The following is a 20,938-nucleotide window of genomic DNA, read 5'->3' on the forward strand; positions in this document are numbered from 1 at the left end:
TCCTCCCTAGGCTCCTCTATCTATTGCAAAACTTTCCGCTTCCCATCCCCAAGAAATGGTTTAGGGAGATGGACTCATTGGCACGTCAATTTATATGGAGCGGAGCTCGCCCACGACTGGCGCTCAAAACTTGCCAGAGAGATGTATACGAGGGGGGTTTGGGCATGTCCAATATCCACTACTACCACCTAGCGACGCATTTGCTTGTGATTAATGACTGGGTGGGGGGTGGGTGGACAGACCCGGCATACCGATTGGAACTTCAGACGATGGGCTACCCACGGATTTTTGACACCCTCTACGGGGGTCCGATTTCCTGGGATGTCCCGGATGTGACTAAGGTGGTTTTACAGGGATGGCGGACTGCTCAAAGGTCGACAGGGTGGTGGGGGCGTCTCACCCAACAGACCCCGCTATGGCATGGGAGTCATTTGGTGGAGGTGGCGGGCCTGGAGGGTTTTCAGAACTGGGATAACATAGGTATTTCCACTCTGGGTGACGTCTGGAGAGGGTTGCACATGCGGTCCTTTGAGGACCTCCAGAAAAACGTTTCATTGAATAAGACACAGTTCCACAGGTATCTCCAGCTCCGCCACGCCCTACTAGTACACGTCCGGGTGGGAGATGCCATACCCGAGTATAGTCCCATGGAGGCCAGGGCGCTGATGGGGGGTCTGGGCAAGGGAGGTGTTTCTCAGATATATCGCACCCTAATCACTGGCACTACAGGTTCTCTGGAGGAGCTCTGCCAAAGATGGGAGGGGTGGGTGGGCCCCATGGAGGAGATGGACTGGGACGAAGCACTGATGGCCCCGCGCACCCTAGCGATGGCAAAGCGCCTTCGATTGATACAAACATATTATCTTCACACAGCTTATCTTACACTCGCCAAACTACACAGAGCGGGCCTACGCCCCACAGTGGAGTGCCCTCGTTGCAGGAACCCCACAGCCGACTTCTTCCACATGGTATGGACCTGCCCAGCCATGGTGACCTATTGGGAGGCTGTCTTGCAGGAAGTCTCTGGGGTCTTGCAGGAAGATATAGAGAGGAAACCTCTGCCTCTCCTTCTGGGATCATGGGCGACACTGGGCTGAGGTGACCAGATCAAGCTTTCCTTGGGGTAGCGTGCTTAGTGGCCAAGAGGGATATAGTGGCGGACTGGAAGGCTAAAAGTGCCCCAACACTGAATAAATGGAGACGAGGGGTGGACTGGTGTGCGCAGAGTGAAAAACCTGTATATGAGGCTAGAGGATGTCCAAATAAATATAATAAGATATGGGGGAAGTGGGAGGCCGCAGCAGGTTCCTAAACAAAGTATAACCTCCAATTAAATTGTACAGCCTGGGATTATTGGTTCGACCGTTGTTAGATGCCCGTTGTATCATTGTATTTATTTTCTTGCAAAATCAATAAAAAGTCTTTATCAAAAAAAAAAGAAGGATACTAGACACTGCCAGTCCCCCTCAGGATGAAGGCCCCAGTGAGGACAACACACCTGGATGTCTGGACAATGACAAACAACCTGGCCCATCTGGGACACCTGGTCAGTCAACGAATCCCTGCCTCACCCTGCCCACATCAACACCCGCTTCACCCCTGGTGCAACCACATCACAAGCAACTACTTGCCCCACAACATGTGCTCCAAGGCCTGTTTAATCAATTGTGTGCACCAGAGTACAGAGATCTGATTCAAACCTTGACATCCCTGGCAATGATGGCCCTGCTACCACTGGGAGTGGGCACACCGTGCCAGGGGCACAGGAAGCTGGGGGTAGGGTGTGTGAGAAGGATGCTGTGGGCCAGAGGATGGGGCCTCAAAGAGACTCCACTGGCCAGGAAACCACCCCCCAAGTCCTGGGAGCATACCAAAGTTCCCAGGACAGGATGGGCCAAATTATCACCATGTTTGGGGAGAATCAAAGGCTGCAGAGGGAATACCACCAGGAAGTCATGTAGCAGTGGCAGGCACATAATGCCACCATGGCTAACATTGCAGGGGTGCTGACGGACATCAATACCACCCTCACTGGGTGCTCAACACAGCTTCAGGCCCCTTCCACTAGCAACCTAACATCTGCCCCATCTACATCTGTAGCAGCTAGTGGAATAGAGGCCCTGCCAGGGGAACCACAAACCTCAGATACCCCTCCCTCTGTAACTGAAGAACCCCTCGCAAGCGTGGATGTCCACCCAGACATCCGGCTGGAGCAGATGCCAAGAACAAACCCACTGCCAGGAAGTGAACCTCTTCTGATATGTCACCCTTGTGTGCCACTGGAACACCCTGTAGACTGTTCTGAGACATGACTCCATTTTCCCATGGTACAAGGACACTGGACCTGTGTAACCAACTGGTGTAACTGCTACTCTGAGGAATCCATCTACCATGACCTCACTCATCACCCCTTTTTTCATTCAAGCACTTTGATTTTGACCTTATTCATTTGATATGCACAATAAATCACAATTGAGCACAGCTACTGTATATGTGGCTTTAACAATACACCAACAATTGCCATGCTTGCCAACTGTGGTGAGGCCATGCCCCCCTGCATCGAAGAGCCAGTGTAATGGCCATCAGACTGAGGATCCCACAGCATGAGACACATAACAACAGAAATGTCACTGGACAGATGTCAGAGAGGTTGTAATCCAGCCCAACACCATAGTATAGTCAGTATTCCAATCTGCAAAAAAAGCATGACGGAGAGTACTATCAGGATGGAAGGTATGGTGGCACACAATGCACAAATACAGGTAACAGAAGTCATGCCCCTGGTAACCCACCTACAAAGCAGGGACACCCAGAATGGACCTATATATCACCAGGTACAGACCCTTCACATACACATACCATAGCCACATGATCACATATCCCATGAACCACACATATGACACTGAGGACCCAATACATTAACATTACACAAACATAGGGCCTATACCTGTAGGAATTTCTTTCTGCTTTGTCACTCTATAGTTATCTGCACCTTGGACAGCAACGTCAAAATACATACACAGCTAGGCCCCAAGGTCATCACAAACTACTCCACCCACTGTGTAGCCAGAGGCCATGATCCATTCTTCACACAAGGGCCACATATTTCAACTGACATAAAATACACCATTTCACAATCCCCCAACCCCACTGGCAACAGGAAAGGACAAGCTGTCACAATTCCACATGTATGAAGGGAGCACAAACGAGTATCTGACGTCTCAGGGCTAGTCTCCGTTGCCACTTTTGCCGCCTGACTACTCGCTCCCTTTTTTCTATTCCCCTGAGCTTGTGCTTCTGTGCCACTTGTTTTTTCCATTCTGTGCCCCTGTGTTTTGCTTTCTGTACCCCTGTGCTCTGTTGTCCCTCTCCCGCCGTCTTTTCCCGCCGTTTTTTCCCCGGGTTTTCCCCTGGGTTTTTCCCCGGGTTTTTCCCTTGCTGCTGAGCCCCTGCTGCCCCGTCCCCTTCACTCCCATTGGCCACCCCGCTCCCACCTCCCAGCTGCTCCTCCCTCCCTCTGCCCTCATATGGAGGCCACGAAGCAGGCGCGCCTAAGGCAAGCCCGTCTGCGCCCATCCGCGCCTGGACCGCACCCAGCACCAGAACCCCTGGAACCCACACCCCCCGCAACGCCAGACTGCACTACGACGCAAGCACCCTCCACGCACTCAACACCAGACGAGACCACCCCTGCTACCGGGCCACACCGAAACGCACCCAGGGGCCTTTCACCTGCCGGAACCGCAGATTCACCAGCATCCAACCCTCCACACCACCAGCCAGAGAACCCAACCACCTCCCCTGCATCCTCCTCAACACCCGCTCCGCTCGCAAGCACGCCATCGAACTTTGGGACCTCCTAGACTCCACTGCCCCTGACGTTGCCTTCCTGACGGAGACCTGGCTGAACGCCACCTCAGCACCAGACATTGCCATAGCCATCCCACAGGGCTACAAGATCTCCTGCAGAGACCGCACCAACGGAGTGGGAGGAGGAATCGCCATCATCCACAAAGACTCCATCAAAATCTCAACGAACACCGATGACACCCTCACCACCGCAGAGCACATGCACTTCCAGATCCACACCGACCCCAACACCACCCTCAGAGGAACTCTCATCTACAGACCTCCCGGACCCCGCCCACAGTTCAGTGACACCATCGCTGACCTCATCAGCACCCACGCCCTCGCTTCCACGGACTACATCCTCCTCGGGGACCTGAACTTCCACCTCGAGAACAACAGCGACGCCAACTCCACCGTCCTGATCGACAACCTCGCCAACCTCGGACTCAAACAGCTAGTAACGACACCCACTCACGCCGCTGGACACACGCTTGACCCCATCTTCTCCGCAAGCCCCCACGTCTCCTTCAACCACACCACCGAACCACACTGGACCGACCTCAGATGCGTCCATTTCATCCTCAGAAAACCCACCACACACCACCGCACCCAACAGCTACCACGCCGCTGCTGGGGCAAGGTCACCGGGGACCAACTGACTACCGCCCTCGCCCTGAGACCACCCACCGACCCAGACACTGCCGCGACCAACCTCACACAGTGGATCAACGACTGCGCCAACACCCTCGCCCCTCTCAAGACCTTTACAACCAACCACACCAACAAGAAAGCCGCCTGGTTCACCGAGGACCTCCGGATCTCCAAGCACACCTGTCGGAAGCTGGAGAAGAAATGGCTCCACGACCGAACACCAGACAACCACACAGCCCTCAAGAGCGCCACCCGCAGACATCACCAACTCATCAGGACCGCCAAGAAGACCGCCTTCAAGGACCGCCTAGACAACAACGCACACAACACCAAAGAGCTCTTCAGCATCGTGAAAGAACTCTCCAACCCCAGCTCCATCACCAACGACATCCCGCCATCTCAAGACCTGTGCGACTCCCTGGCCACCTTCTTCCACCGCAAGATCACCGACATCCACGACAGCTTCAACCCCGACCCCCCCTCACCCACCACCGAGTCCACCACCCCTGCGACTACCACTCGCACCAGTCGCCTGACCGTCTGGTCCAGCGTCAGTGACGAAGACACCATCAAAACCATGAACTCCATCCACTCCGGATCCCCATCGGACCCCTGCCCTCACCACGTCTTCAACAAAGCCAGCACAGCCATTGCGCCCCACCTCCGGAAAACAATCAACTGTTCCTTCGAGACAGCAACCTTCCCAGAAAGCTGGAAGCACGCCGAGATCAACGCCCTTCTGAAGAAGCCCAAGGCGGACCCCAAGGACCTCAAGAACTTCCGTCCCATCTCCCTGCTCCCTTTCCCGGCAAAAGTGACCGAGAAGATTGTCAACAAACAGCTGACCCGCTACCTCGAAGTCAACAACATCCTGGACCCGTCCCAATCTGGTTTTCGCAGTAACCACAGCACCGAGACCGCCCTCATCGCCGCCACTGACGACATCCGGACCCTGATGGACAAAGGAGAAACAGCTGCCCTCATCCCCCTGGACCTATCAGCAGCCTTTGACACGGTCTGCCACCGCACCCTATCAGCACGCCTCCATGACGCCGGTAACCAAGAGAAGGCCCTGGCCTGGACCACATCCTTCCTCTCCGGCAGAACCCAGAGCGTCCGCCTCCCACCCTTCCGCTCCAAAACCACTGAGATCATCTGCGGCGTCCCACAGGGATCCTCCCTCAGCCCGACACTGTTCAATATCTACATGCCCCCCCTCGCCCACGTCGCACGACAACACAACCTCAACATCATCTCCTACGCCGACGACACCCAGCTGATCATATCCCTCACCGAAGATCCCGACGCCGCCAAAGCTAACCTCCACCGAGGAATGAAGGCCATAGCCGACTGGATGAAGGACAGCAGACTGAAGCTGAACTCAGACAAGACGGAGGTCCTCATTCTCGGACCCACCCCATCAGCCTGGGACGACTCTTGGTGGCCCACGTCACTAGGCACAGCCCCGGAACCCACGGACCACGCACGCAACCTGGGGGTCATCCTCGACTCCACTCTCTCCATGACCAGGCAAGTCAACGCCGTCTCCGCGTCCTGCTTCAACACCCTCCGTATGCTCCGCAGGATCTTCAAATGGATCCCCCTCGACACGAGAAAAACCGTTACCCAGGCCCTCATCACCAACAGACTCGACTACGGGAACGCCCTCTACTCTGGAACTACAAACAAGCTCCTGAGACTACTCCAACGCATCCAGAACGCCTCAGCCCGACTCATCCTCGATGTCCCCCGCCGCAGCCACATCACACTCCACCTGAGAGGCCTGCACTGGCTCCCCATCAACAAAAGGATCACCTTCAAGCTCCTGATCCACGCACACAAAGCACTGCACAACACCGGACCCACCTACCTCAACAACCGACTCAGCTACTACACCCCCACCCGAAGCCTCCGCTCAGCCAACCTCGCCCTCGCCACAGTCTCCCGCATCCGAAAAACCACCGGCGGCGGCAGATCCTTCTCCTACCTCGCCGCCAAGACCTGGAACACTCTCCCCACCATCCTACGACAGACCCAGGACCTGCTGGCCTTCAGAAGACTCCTCAAGACCTGGCTCTTCGACCAGTAGCACCGCCCCTCCCCAGCGCCTTGAGACCCTTGCGGGTATGTAGCGCGCTTTACAAATGCAGTGATTGATTGATTGATTGATAGATTGTGAAGCACGCAGCAGGCAACAATTATTTGGTATATGTTGTGAGGCCTGTACAGGAGGACACCTCCAGATAGGTCCAGACACCTGAATCTTGCCTTCAGGAGCCCGAATGTTCACTCGATTACACGTCTTGTCCTCCCGTGAGCCTCAATGAAATGCAGTTCCCCTGGCGTGGCTTGGTACCTCACTGGTGTCAACAGCCAAGGAAGGTTTGGATAGCCAGAGTCACCTGTGAATACAATGGTAGAACAAAACATAAATGTCTTCAACGACTGGCTATGGTGTGATGACAGGTGACATAACACTCTAACACACAATACAATGCATACTAACCGAGCAGCCAGGCCTTCTCTGTTTGTAGTCATGCCATCAGATGTGGGAGATTGCTGTTCCGCATTATGTAGGAATCATGCACTGATCCAGGAAACTTGGCTGTGACTTGTGAGATGTACTGGTCTGCCAGACACACCACCTGTTGATTGAGTGGTAGCTCTTCCTGTTCCTAAACATCTGTTCTTTGGCACTGGGAGGGACCAGGGCTACATGGGTGCCATCAATGGCTCCTACCACACGAGGAATGTGTACCATCTCATAAAAGTCTGCCTTCACAAACGCCAAATCCGCTGTTTGGGGGAACCTAATATAGCTGTCTAGGTGCTACAACAATGCACACAGCACATCCTTCAACACCAGACTGAACATGGGCTGAGACATCCCTGATGTAAGGCAACTGTATTCTGAAAGGACCCTGTGGCCAGGAAGTGTATCACCGACAATATTTGAATAATGGGAGGTATGCAATAGGGATTGCGAATAGCTGGCATCAGATCTGGTTCCAACTGCTTACATAGATCCATGATGGTATGACGATTCAGACGATATGTCTGGATTACACGCCTGTCCTCCATGGTTGCCAGGTCAACTAGTGGACGGTACACTTCTGGTTGTCTCACTCTCCTCATGGCAGGAGAACTATGGTGAGAGGAGAGAATGTACAATGAGTCTTGCAGTATGCACACATCACCAACACATTGTATATTACCTGACACCGAACATCTGTAGGGGTGACATAGGACTGCTGCCATATAAAATACAGACCATAAATATGTACCTAATTCACTCTCATTGCAGCACATTGGCTAACATGTTAAATGGAATGTACATATGAAACATATGTCATTGTACATGTGTGAGTGACTTAGCTGCCATGGACTCATCACACATATGTTGTGGTATCTACCTATACCTAGCCGTGACCCATGTACCTCAGAGTAGCTTAACATAGTTCTCAACATATAGACAGCCTCAGCACGTTATTATGTAAAGGTTGTCACAATATGTTGCACAACCTTGATGGCCCAACATACGGTTACACTGAAAATAGGTAGAGTAAGTGACTTACGCAGGTTATTTAGTTCATCCATCGATTATATGTACCCAAAATGGTAAGCGCCTGACCTACTGTAGTGGACAGTTGGACATGACCTAAGTCTGCCGGCAGAAGTCATCATGGCGGTAGGCGGTCTCAACCGCCGTGCAACTTGTCATTGGTTAACACTGCTGCCTTTGGTGAACTGTGGCCAATGGGCATGACCGCCGGCAGTGACAGTCCTGTACGTGGCCCGTGACCACCATTTTCTGCAGTTTTGCTCACTTGACTCTTGACACTGTTGCCAGCAAGACCTCCACAACGTGAGCTGCTGTGTACTGCCTGTGGGAGCCATCATGTCACGTCCTGCAGGTGATAGGGTCCCTGCCTTCACCCCTGAAGAGCTGGATAAGCTGGTGGAGGAGGTCCTAACCTTGTATGGACAGCTATATGGAGCACCAGAGGAGCAGGTGAGTTCTATGCCCAAGCCATGTGTGATAGGTGTTGTGGGTGACGTTTATTCGGGCATGTGAACTGGTGAGGGTGTAGATGCATGCAGATGCCATACTGTGAAGGCGTGTAAACAGAGAGAGGATGTGTGCCTACTTGCAGTGACAGATGTGTACTGACCACTTCTATTGGTATGGTGCATGTGTACATGAATTTCTCCTTTTGTCTGTATCATCCATGCACCTGAACGCCCGTCAGAAGGGGATCTTGTGTGCCATCGGCAAGCAAGTGCGGACCCTGGGGTTCCACAGCCGGCTGAGCACCCATTGTCGCAATCGGTGGGAGGACCTGAGACGTTAGGCCCAGAAGACTGTGAGGCCCAGCTGGGGATGTCTTCCCAACGAGGGAGGGGTGCCCGTCGGACCCTGATCCCCCCCTATTGGCCCACATTTACAGGTAGCCTACCCTGAAGTGGATGGGCGTTTGAGGGCAGCACAGCAGCCACAAAGGGGTAAGTACTGACTGTATCCTTGTACTTGCCTCTGGTTTTATGGTGTTTGTAGTCACACTGTAGCAGCTGTGACAATGTTGTAGGTGCTACGTGTATGTAGACTGGTGGGAATACGTAGTACCCACATTGCCTGACTATGAGATGTAGATCTGGCATTCATGGTTTGCTATGTGTATGTTTAGATCACCTGTGTCAAGACATATCTATGACTGCATGTGGAAATCCTCAAATGAGAATGCCACGTGTGACTCAACACAGCCATTTATATGGATGTAAGCTGCTGTTTCATCCTACCCATAGAGTATGTCCTGGTCCATCCTTCAGCATATGTGCTTTAGTAGCTCTAAGGTGTCTGAGCACTCCCATCTGTCTTGATCACCTGTATTTGCAACTGGGTGCCCAGCATATTTTGTACAGGGGCTATGTAACATTTGTCCTGGTCCAGGTATTGACTCCATGTGAGGCAGGCATCTCAATCACTCCACAGATATGGTCAGTATAGGACTGTATACATGGGTCTGTAGATGTATCTCCTTTATCCCTCATCTACATACTATGGGGTTTGTGAAGGCAGTAAGGGATGGCTATTCTACTTTGGGTGTCTGGTTTTGTCTATTTGCCCTTTTCATGCATTTCCATTGCATTGACATATGGGCAAATCACATTGATCCCAATGGCTTTGTTCTAGAGGAGGTATGCAGCTAGGCAGAGCTTCCCTTTGACAATATGCAATGTCCATGCTATGTGTGCCAATGTCCTACCAATAAAAGTGACACATATGTTATAAGCTGCCTACATCATGTCTCAATGGTTGCTTGGGGGCACATGTAATAGATTGGGACAATCATTGCTACCATGAGCCTAGCTGATGTGGCCAGTTGGGACAGGAATAGGTATTGATTGACTTCTTATTCCAAGATATAATGGTTTACCTGTACTACTATTTCTAATGCAGGTGTTGTGGGATATGTTGTCAGTGCAATGGCAGTCGTATAGTTCCATGTGTATATCATGTGTATATGTCTTTTCAGTGGAATATGAAAGTTGTTTGGACTTAGGTACAGATAATCACATCAGGAAAGTTGTGAGTGGTGTTGCTTTACTCATGTAGTCATGTGATGGAACTGTAACAGCATGTTAGGTGGAATGTTAGGTGCCCTATGATGTATATCAAGGCTAGCTAATGTGTAGGTGTTCTTACACTGCACTCAGTGATTGTTAGTGGATGTCTCATGTGTGCTATGTAGGCCACTGTAGCTGCACATGGATGTATGAAGTGATGTGGTGTATCTGTGTTCAGTGTCTGCAGATGTTCTTCTGGGATTTTGTACATGTAGTGACATGGCTGTTCTCCAGACATATATTTCTACGCATCAGATGTCACCTGTATGGAAGTCTCTCATGTTGCGGCTACACCAGTGATTGTATCCATTATGGCATATATGTACAGAGGGTTCAGCCACGCATGTGATTAGAATGTCAGGTGCTGTGTGGTCTGTGAAATGAGTTTTCTTAACTATCATAGACAGTACTTATGAACATGGACTGGTAAGGTGTGGAATCAGAACATGCATGTTATGTTGTGATCAGTCAACTGATTTTCCAAAAGGCGATAGGAGTATTGAGAGGTATGATCCTGATTAGGACAGATTTTCAGCTTCAGCCAGGGCATGATGAGCATGCTGACATAGCTTTACAGGTGATTTCTTGGAATGCTTCAGTCGTGCTACCTTAGTTGGATTATGATGTGGGTGAGAGGTATGACAAAGTGGTGTATAGGAGTAACATGTTGTGACATGACATAGGTAATGTTGGTTATATATATGAGATGGGCTAGCCAGGAGATGTATCCATGTTGTAATGTGTGTATGTGAAGAGTGTGATGACCCTCTCTCTCCCTCTCTATCTCTCCCTGCCTTTCTCTCTATTTCTGTGCACTAGCATCAACAGATGAAGGAGATGGGGCACAGGCGAGTGTGGATGCTGCTGGCCAAGGGACCCGGAGTATTGAGACCATCGAAAGCGAGGAACCCAGTGGCCCAGAGGGTGAGGGGAGTGCCATGGGGGAGACAGGATCCACATCATCATCTTCGGAATCCTCCTCCTGTGGACACTCACTGGCAGTGGCGGACACTTCTCGGACCACCCCAGAACCATCTTTGTCCGCCACCCCCCTTATTAACACTGCCCTCCCTGTAGCTCCCCACCCAGTTGTCTGTGCCTGCTCACAAAGGAGGGTGGGCGTCTCCTTCGCTGCAGGCACCTCTTCCCCTGTCAGCCCTGCTGCCCCCAGTGAGGAGGCTATTGACCTCTTGAGGTCGATCCCTGTGGGTCAGTCGACCATCGTGAATGCATCCAGGGACTGGCAACTCAAGTCCAGCAATGTGTTCCTGGAAGGCATTCACGGTGCACTGGCTGGCCTACAGAGCTCCTTTCAGACTCTGGTCTCCACATTGATGGCAGCCAGTCACCCTTTGTCTTCCGTCCCCTCTCCACCTTCCACTTCCCAATCTCAAACCCCTTTCCCCGTCCCAGCCAAAGCACACAGACAGATAAGCATGCATCCACCTCAACATCCAAGGGTACTGCTGACTGACACAAGCACCACAAGACCCACCACCGGCTTGCACACAAACAACACCCACCTGCAGACACACCAACACTCACTACCTGCACTGACTCCCCCACCACCCCTGACCTTCACAGACACTACACCAGACACACCTGCAGACACCACACCAACATTCACTGATACAGCCACAACTCCTATCCTACCCACACTCACCACAATAGCAGACCCACAGGCATCCGTCCCAGTCACCACATCTGCAGACACCACAACCACAGACATGACTACATGCAGCACATCCACTATACCTGCAGTCACCACCCCAACAGACAGTCACCCATCCACCATGGCATCTCCGAGCACCTCCACCCCCCTCATCCCAAGACACATAATCGCCCACACTCACCCACCCAACAGACACCCAGCACACACAACCATACCTCGTGCACACATGCACCCAAGACATTCACCAAAACACCTCTTAAAACCACTCCCTCTCTCTCCACTCCCAAGGGAAGTGTCAAAGAAAGTTTTCCTCTCAGAGTTGTCCCTTTTCCCTACTCCTTTCCCACCCCACATGACCCCCAAGAGATCTGTGTCCCTCTCTAAGTCCAGCCCTTCCACCTCCAAGTCCTCCCCTGGCCCCCCTGCAGGTAGACATGCCCCTCCACCCGCCAAGAAGTCGACCCCTCCCAAGAGTTCCCAGCCCTGCCCAAGCCTCGACCTAAGCCTTTCCCTCCCAATCCTAAACCCAAAGATTCACCTCCCAAACCAAAACCAAAATCCCCCCTCTCTCTCTGCCCCCCACTATTCTCTGAGGTGCCTGCCTGCCCCCTTGATGCCCCTACCTGTGGAGGTTGTATGGCAGTCAGGAGGAATGATGCACATATGTGTTTGGACTGGCCTATAGCCTTCTTATTATGTACATAATTCTATATATATATATATATTTATTTATTTATTTATTTAATGCCATACATTTGGGCCAACCAGTTGTTGGTTCCAAGGTTACATTTTTGTCCTGCCTTTCATTAATTATGGCTGTTTTGGTCATGGCTGCTTTAGTTTGTGTGTGAGTATGTTTTGTGTGTGTGGTGGTTGTGCTACCAGTTGTCGGCCAGCATATGTGGGTTTGTGCATTGCATGTGTCCCACTGTGATGGCTGTGTATTGTGTGATGGGCATGTATGAGTTTGGAACATGGAGTTATGTTGACTTTGTGTGTAGTGATTGTGTTGACGTGTTATTTGGAGTGTTGCGTGCCCTTGTGTGGTTGGACTGTGTGTGTGTGTGGTGATTGCTATGTCAGATCCGTTGTGATGTGCGTTTGCGAGCTATGACGTATGCTTTGTTGTATGGATGTGAGATTGTGTTTGTTGGTTCTCTGGTGTTGTTACGTTATGGTGTATGTATGATTTGTCTATTGGAGGTGTGTATTGTGGATGAATGGTGGTGATTTTGAGGTGTTTCGGTTGTGGTGCCGTTGTGTCATTTGGCTGAGTTGCGTGTTGTAGTGTTAGACTGTGCTGGTTTTGTGTATCTAGGGGTTGGTGTGTGTTTTAGAAGTGTGTGTGTGTGTTGGCCGTTTTGTGTGTACTATGTATGTACGTGTGTGTATGTGTGTGGGTGTGAATGTCAGTGTGAGGGTACGTGTCTGTGTCACCATCGCCACCCATTCAGAATGTGTATGCTCTGTATGCGTTGATACATTGGCACTGTGCAACGCTGTCGCTCGGCAAGCAGGAGCAGCGAAAGACATGTAGCTCCGGTTCCATTGTGGTTCAAAACGGGTATGTGTTCCTGAAGGTGAATGTCTACTTTTATAGAGTTGGTTTCAGCCAGGGTTTCCGTGGTGGTGCAACCGTGGCGGAAACCTTGGCGGTATTCAGCCTTGTAATCTGTCCAGTGGGAACATGGTCTCCGCCAGCCTGAAGGTGGCTACCGTCGTCCGTGGCAGCCTGACCGCACTGGCGGCCCGGCGGGGGATTGGCTGTATTCTGTTGGGAAGACCGCCATGGTCATAATTTGGCTGTCTTCTCCGCCAGCCTGTTGGCGGTATGACCGCCACCACTAACATGGCGATCATGAGACCGCCGAACTCGTAATGACCCCCTTAATGTACTTGAAAAAATATTTAAAATAAACTTTTTTTTTGCATTAAAATACTTTACTTTTCATCAAACAATAATAATCATGAATCATTTTCACTGTACTTTCCACTGGGTGCGAAGAGATACACCTACATATGTCAAGTTACTAGTAGTAACATTGCACTTGTAAATCCTGTTGTAGGAAGCTCAACCCCCTAATTTTGGAGGGTGGAGACATGCAAGTCTACTTAGGTATATATCTAGAAATGGAAATGATTAGAAGAACAAAAATGGCAGAGCTACACCGAGGTGCAATAGCAAATATACACAAGTAAAAGTAAATATACACATGTATATTCACCTTTGTAAATGCGCATCACAATCAGGGAACAATGAGTAGAACAACACTTGTTATTTTTTTGTGACAGCTCTTTATCAAAAATATATGTCAAATGTGACTTTAACATCAAGTGAGGGTTACAATAACAGTACTATTAATAATACTAAAATAACAGTAACAAGTCATTCTTTGTTTTAAAATAGAACTTTCTCTACAGATTTGCAGTTTCATATACGTTACAATGGTTAGTGGCACTACTACCCAACTCAATTGTTCTCAATTTATGGAGAAAGACGCAAGGATGAAAAAGTGAGTCAGGCTTGCCTCCCTTCAGTTTTCTGACCTACAAGCTGTACTCAAGAGATTCATATGGATAAAAAGGCAATCACCAAAATGGAAACTGCAGAAACAGATTGCAACCAACTCTGGCAAATAAAGATATAAAGTAAAGAAGCACACATCAGAGACAATACATAATTAAAAAACTCAAAAAACACAGAAATTGAAAGTGTCAATGTAAAGGCTTTCTTCTGAGCCATCATCTATGCCAGACTACAGATGGCATACACTTTACAGGAAGGGGAGAAGTGTAAGGCAACTCTCACAGTGCTTCAGAGAAATATGGAGCACAAAAACATGCACTACTACAGGGGTCTATTCACAAAAGCCCTTTTGCAGTACTACACAAAGTAATATTACATTACAAACTCCAGAATGCAATTCACAAAATCCCAGCCAGGGAACCTCCCCTCCGCAGCTATGTTTTCTGTACGAAGATAACTGTCACGGAGGTGGAAATCTCTGCACACTCAGGTATATGATTGAGTAGTAAATGAGGAAGGGACAATAAGAGTGGTTGGAAAATGGAAAATACTTACTCCTAAACTGGTGGTATTTAGGGGGTGTTGTTTTGGGACACATCCTAATGCAAAACACATCCACAAAAACACATTTGTATCTACTACAGTATTATTATTAACAAAATAGACTCAAACCTACTCCAGCTCATATTAGGCGTAAGTCACATGGCTAACCATTGGAACTGTAACACACTCCCATAGAAACCAAGGGAGGAATGCAATCAACACTACTAAAGTGGGAAATATATAAAACAAATTAAATTAAATAACATTTCAAATTAAACTTTCTTTAAATCAATTTAATGTTATCATTCTATATTTTAAAACTATTTAAAATGTTACATTTTGAATATACATAACATTTTAATAAAACGTATTGTAAATAATGTACTTTTTTATCACACATCATATATTATATAACTTGCATCCATGATTGTGTCACATTTAACATAAAAGATACTGTAAGGGGTGGGGCAAGGAAAATGAACATGTACTTTTAATTTAAAAAATATTTTGATAAAAAGTATGTAATAATATGTGGTGTTTAGTGCAGGTGTATGCCCTTTTTACTCTGGCGTAACCATAGAATAATATTAGGATTTAGGGAATAATATGTTTTTCAAATTTAAAATGATCATAAACTTCCTTTTTACTCGCTATGGGGAGCTAGCTCTGAACAAGGTGGTGGGGATCATCATATACACGAAGAATGTTCTCAATAGTAACTTTACAGTTGTAGGAGCCGCCACCCCCTCATTGAGAGGAGTTGGAGGCACGCAAGTCTACATCTAGGCAAAGAGCACCCAATGGAAATTGTGAGGAGATTTACACCTAGTTGTAGCTCTAGATGAATGGGCCCCACAGACTATAATTGGGTGATATAATTTCATTTGTGCAAATTCCAAGCGATAAAGTGTTTTAGGGGATGTCTTCCAAGTTTAGAAATACACAAAAGTCTATGAACTGAGGAGCAGACATCTGGCATAAGCCAGTCCATTCAACTTTGAGTTGCCCATGCCTTCAATGAACCACCTTCCATGATGCCATTGCAAGGAAGAAATAAGTCAGTTTGGAACACAGCAATATCCACTGGGTGTGGATAGTACCTGATGCAAGATGGCGGTGCTGAATGTTACACCCTCATGGCTATGTCAAGTGTATTGAAAAAGAAGCACATTTACAAGCATATCATAGACTGCACAAAAACACCCAGTGAAGACACATAAATGTCCTTGTACACGCATATAGAGAACTAAAATTGTTGACAAGATTAATCAGACATACTGACACCAAAGGATAACGATCAGACTCTGGGCCTTATTACGAGTGTAGCTGTCTATAGACCGCCACATTACAACTCTGGCAGTAGGACCACCAGGATCTTGGATCCTGGCGGTGTGGTGGTGGTGGAGGTCCTAGTCCGCCAGGTCAGCTCTGCCAGCAGCGCTGCCCTGGGGATAACGACCTCGTTCTCCACCAGCGGTTTCATGGCAGTAGCACTCACATGAAAAGGCTGACGGAGAACAGGTGCCACAGGTGGGCCCCTGCACTGCCCATGCACCCTGCAGGCGACATCATTGCCGCCGGCTCGATTACGAGCCAGAGAGAATGTTGTAGCCTGTTTCCCGCTAGGCCAGCAGATGGAAACTTAGGTTTTCGCCCGCCAACCTAGCAGGAAACCCATAATAGCTCCGGCGGGGAGGTCGCCTCGTAGGTGGCCGCCACCCTGTCGGGTGTTTGGCGGATGGAGTTTTCCATCGGCCAAACTCATAATGGAGCCCTTTGTCTCTATCTCTAATGTGCCAAGAATCAAGCACACAGGAAACGCTGGCAGGTGCAATAGACATTTTGCATCTATTTGGAATCATCTGCCATCTTTTTACGGCAGGTGCAAGAGCACTTATCTTTCAGAAAGACTCTGTAAAATGCTGTACTTTGTCAGCCCATCTCATTAACAGTTGTTGAAGTCTATTTGTAGTTTGACATAGTGCCAAGATGCTCTTCTAAGTGAACCTTGTGCTTTACAAATACTAATCTAATCTTTGTTACACAACTGTGTCTATCACGGAGTGGCACTGTCTCTCACAATTGCATTTGCCTTCTCACCCTGCCAATGCTGTACACTGTAGCCCAGAGAATCTGCCTGGACTTTTTTGTAGTGAGGGACACGGTTCTCATTTGATTGTTTTTCTACCTCACTCTGGTGTCGGCCTACAAGACGTGTGTCTGGTAGATTTGGCATGTCAGCCTTTGTATTTAGAACACATGTTTCAACCCCACATCAACTAACAGTGCTCTGTCTGAATGTGCCAAAAAACCACGAGGAAAGGAGTTTTTCTGAATCACGAAGAAGGACATATAATAAGAGACTATGCACAAACGTCAAAATTGTTTTTGGCATTAGATTCCGAAGGTAGATCATCAATACTTATAATAATGCAAATCTAAGTTAAAATAACATGACAGCACAAGTGAAAGAACAAGACAATAACCAACTAAGACAAAAGAAGTGAACTTAATTCTAGTAACACTTCCCAAGTAGGAGGAGATCTCTGCCACCGAAGCGCAGATCTCCTTATGCGAAAGTACAGGACAAAGTTAATTTTATTAAACTTTTTTTAAAAAGTTAAATTATGTTAATATTTTTCATAAAACTAATTTGATTTTATATATTTTAAATATAGAACAAAATTTAAAAAACGCTATAGCACTACAAACTTAATTTTGAAATAAATATTTAAGGAATCTAAATAGATTAAATTTAGATATTATTTTAAAGATTTAAACTACCTAATTTAAATGTTTATATTTATTTATGTATTAAAATATTTAGTAATGTATAGAAGTAATTTAAATTAATTTAATTATTTTTTAAAAAGCTACATTATTTTTTAAATTACAAAAAGTGCATAGAAACATTGTAAAAAAATAATAATTCTTTATTTAATTTTTTTTTACATTTAATTAAATCTATATATTTTTTAAGGAATCAAAATCAATTTGTTTATTTTAACATTATTTCGGATGGTTGTTATTTCATGTCCCTGTCTCCATTATTTTCTATTGGAGGGTGCTGCCACTGATTGGCCGTGTGCCATGCTGGACTAATTCCAAATCTGATCTGGAATATGTTTACTAAACGTTTGGGTGCTTTTTGTCAGTAATAACTTTAGAAATGCAGTTTGTTAATAGCAAAGGGCTTACTCTTTTCTGAGTGGGTGAAAGAAGGCTTTGGTCACAAGGTTTAAAGTAGGGCAAATAGATGTAGAGGGTGCTCACTGGCCACCTATAACCCAGTCTCTCAAACTTTTCAAGCAAAAAGGCCATTCCAATGGCAAAACATTAGAAAGTTTGGTGGATTCTTCTTAACCATAGGTGCCTGTACAGGATGCAGCAACAGAGGAAACTTTCATGGAGCAGCAACACCCCAGGAAGATTTTCATGTAAACAATATACTTTCTTTTTTACCAAAAGATTTTGGAAGGCTTGCCCACTGTCTATTCAAATGGAGGGAGTTCACAGGTGATGTGTGGGATTTGCAAATAATACAAGGTTTCCACCATACAAAGGAGAAAACCCATGTGCCCCTTTCCTTTTCAGAGGAGGACACAGAGTTAATATAGAGGTGAGCTCTCTCCAGGAAAGAGGAGGATAGTTCCAGCCATGCTACACCCAAACACCTGAAGGACTTTGCTAGGACTTCTGATATTTTTGCCTGGACAGAAAGATCTCCATGCAGATGGAATACGTGCCTAGGAGGTTCAATTGTAACTCCAGACATCTGGAGGATTCCAGTGCTTGGAAACTGATTCCAGTAGTCATCGTGAGCATAATGGCCAAGTAGGATCCATGCCAGACAGATTTTTTTGTCTACCTGCTGGACCATAAACTTCTGTGGTTCTTCAGCGGAGACCAGATCTCAGGGTGGAAGTTACAGATGAGTTTGTACAGGCCTGGAGCAAATCCATGGGATATGCATTCCCACCTTTCTCATGGATTGAAAGGCTCACAGCATAGGCAACAGAGAGATACATTGGTGTTGGTGACTCCCCTCTAGAGGCTGCAAGCATCGTTCAAGCTCTTCTGATTTTCCAAGGGACATTCAGGGCAGGTTGTAACAATTAATGCTGGATGGAACCCTCAGGTTGGTGGCTGGAAGATTACAAGAGGACATTGGACAATCCTGTGACTTTCAGATGCCAGCTTGAATCCTCATCAAGAGAGGCTGGTCCAGGTCCATGAATAAAAGATATGGTTCTATATGGAGACGATCATCCAGTTAGAACACCTGTAAGAGTGAGACTTGCAGCATAAGTTTGGATGTAATGAAGTCAGGCTAATTTGTGGGTCGTAAGATCAATGTAAAGAGACAATAGTCCAATCATAGAAAGGATTTGTTTTTTCTTCAACTTTTATGTGAAATTGGAATGATTTTCTTGATACTGCTCTATAGAAAACAGAAGTTAAAAGTGAGTTTATCTTTGTGAGTATCAAAGGAGAGTTTATTGTGAAAAATTATATCCATGTTCCATGTAAAAGTGACAAGGATGGTAAGTGGGGCCTAAATCCTAAAACACAAAGTAGTGGCCCAAGTAGAGGAGTTACTAAAATCTCTGTTTTATTAATGTGTAAACCAAGTGAGTTCAGTTCCCCTACCTGGCTCTTTCCACAATAAGCTTTCAAACTGGGACTGCAGAGATGGGAGAACCCCATCTAGTCTAAGGATTAAACGAGTGTCATCTGCATAATTGCAGAACTTCAGCCCAAAAGTGTGGATTAAATCTGCAAGTGGAATGACATAAATGTTGATTACCATGGGACTCAGGGAGGAGACCCAAGAAACACCAAAATGGGCCACTTAATTGAGGAACCAAAAGGGTCCAAGGTCTCAGCTTGAGAAAGTCTGGCTAAAGGAAGAAAAGCATGCCAGGGCTGAACCTGTAATGCTAATGCCTGAGAGGCGACTGAGCTAAATTTTGTGAGATACTACACCTGAAACAGTCAACAGTACTAAGAGGATAGGGTATTTATTTTCACCTACAGCATCTACAAACCGCTACAGAGACCAATTCAGTTTCAGTGTCAAACCTGTGGTGAAATCTAAACTGTAGAACATCAAGTATATTGTTAGTTTCTTTAAATGAAGAAAGTTTTAAATTTACACTACTCTCTGTAATTTTAGCAGGGAGGGGTAAAAGTGATAAGGGATAAAAATTAGCTAAAACATTGGGATATTCTGTGTTTTTATTAAGTAGAACCATTCGTGCTTTTGTCCGTGCAAGAGGTCAAAGAGTGTTGCATAAAATAGGCAGGGAGCAGCAAATAATAGGACTAATATATTTAGCTATTTTATTTTTAATTCAATATGGAGAATGCGGTATCTTAGGAGATAGGAGTAAAATATGTGAAAGAAGCTGTCGTAGTTGTTGGGTTCAGTGATGTAGATAGAGAAGTCGCAGATATCACTGCCACAAGGATAAAGGAAAAAAATTGGTAGGTAGATTCCTGATTTTGTAAGGAAAGAAGATAGACACCTGAGAACAAAGGGACAGTGATGGCAGTACTGTTGGTATGGTAGATTGCTAAAGATGGAGAATCCCTCTATGGCATTTCAAGTGAGGGTAACGGATCCAGAGCCTTCTTTGTAGCGCAGTTCAGCCAAGGCAACAGTCAAACTATCCACTGCTTGCAAAGCCATCTACACACTTGTCAGCCAAGCAGCTGTTTGTGTCCTGCTGAAGGTAAGCCATTTGATCTGCCCTCTGCTTTTGAGGCCCCTTGAAACATAATCACTTGAGGAGTGGAGTAAGCAGCACACCCGTCCGTAGACCTTAACAAACAAAACAACCCACAAGATACTGCTCAAATGCCTCCCTGGTGGGAATTAACCTGGGTCTGACATCTTGAGCACTGCATTCCTTGAAACATCAACTTGGGCTGAGTTTGGGGCCACCTGAGGTGACTCTGTGTTAGCACATAGAAGCCCCTACTGATGTGCCTTGTGTATTTGCCTTATTTCAGTACCACTCAATTCTTCAACAGGAGTGGAAATTGCTACAGGCACAAGCCACAGTTGA

The 20,938-nt window shown here is 47.3% G+C and overlaps 1 protein-coding gene across 1 annotated transcript in view; it reads right to left on the bottom strand.

Moving 5' to 3' along the window:
* The window catches only part of EPHX2 (epoxide hydrolase 2), a 634,386-nt gene that overhangs the window by 403,124 nt on the left and 210,324 nt on the right, over positions 1 to 20,938 (bottom strand). The gene's annotated exons all lie outside the window — the stretch shown is intronic.

This window comes from Pleurodeles waltl, chromosome 5 (genome assembly GCF_031143425.1).
Source record: "Pleurodeles waltl isolate 20211129_DDA chromosome 5, aPleWal1.hap1.20221129, whole genome shotgun sequence".
Lineage (NCBI taxonomy): Eukaryota > Metazoa > Chordata > Amphibia > Caudata > Salamandridae > Pleurodeles > Pleurodeles waltl.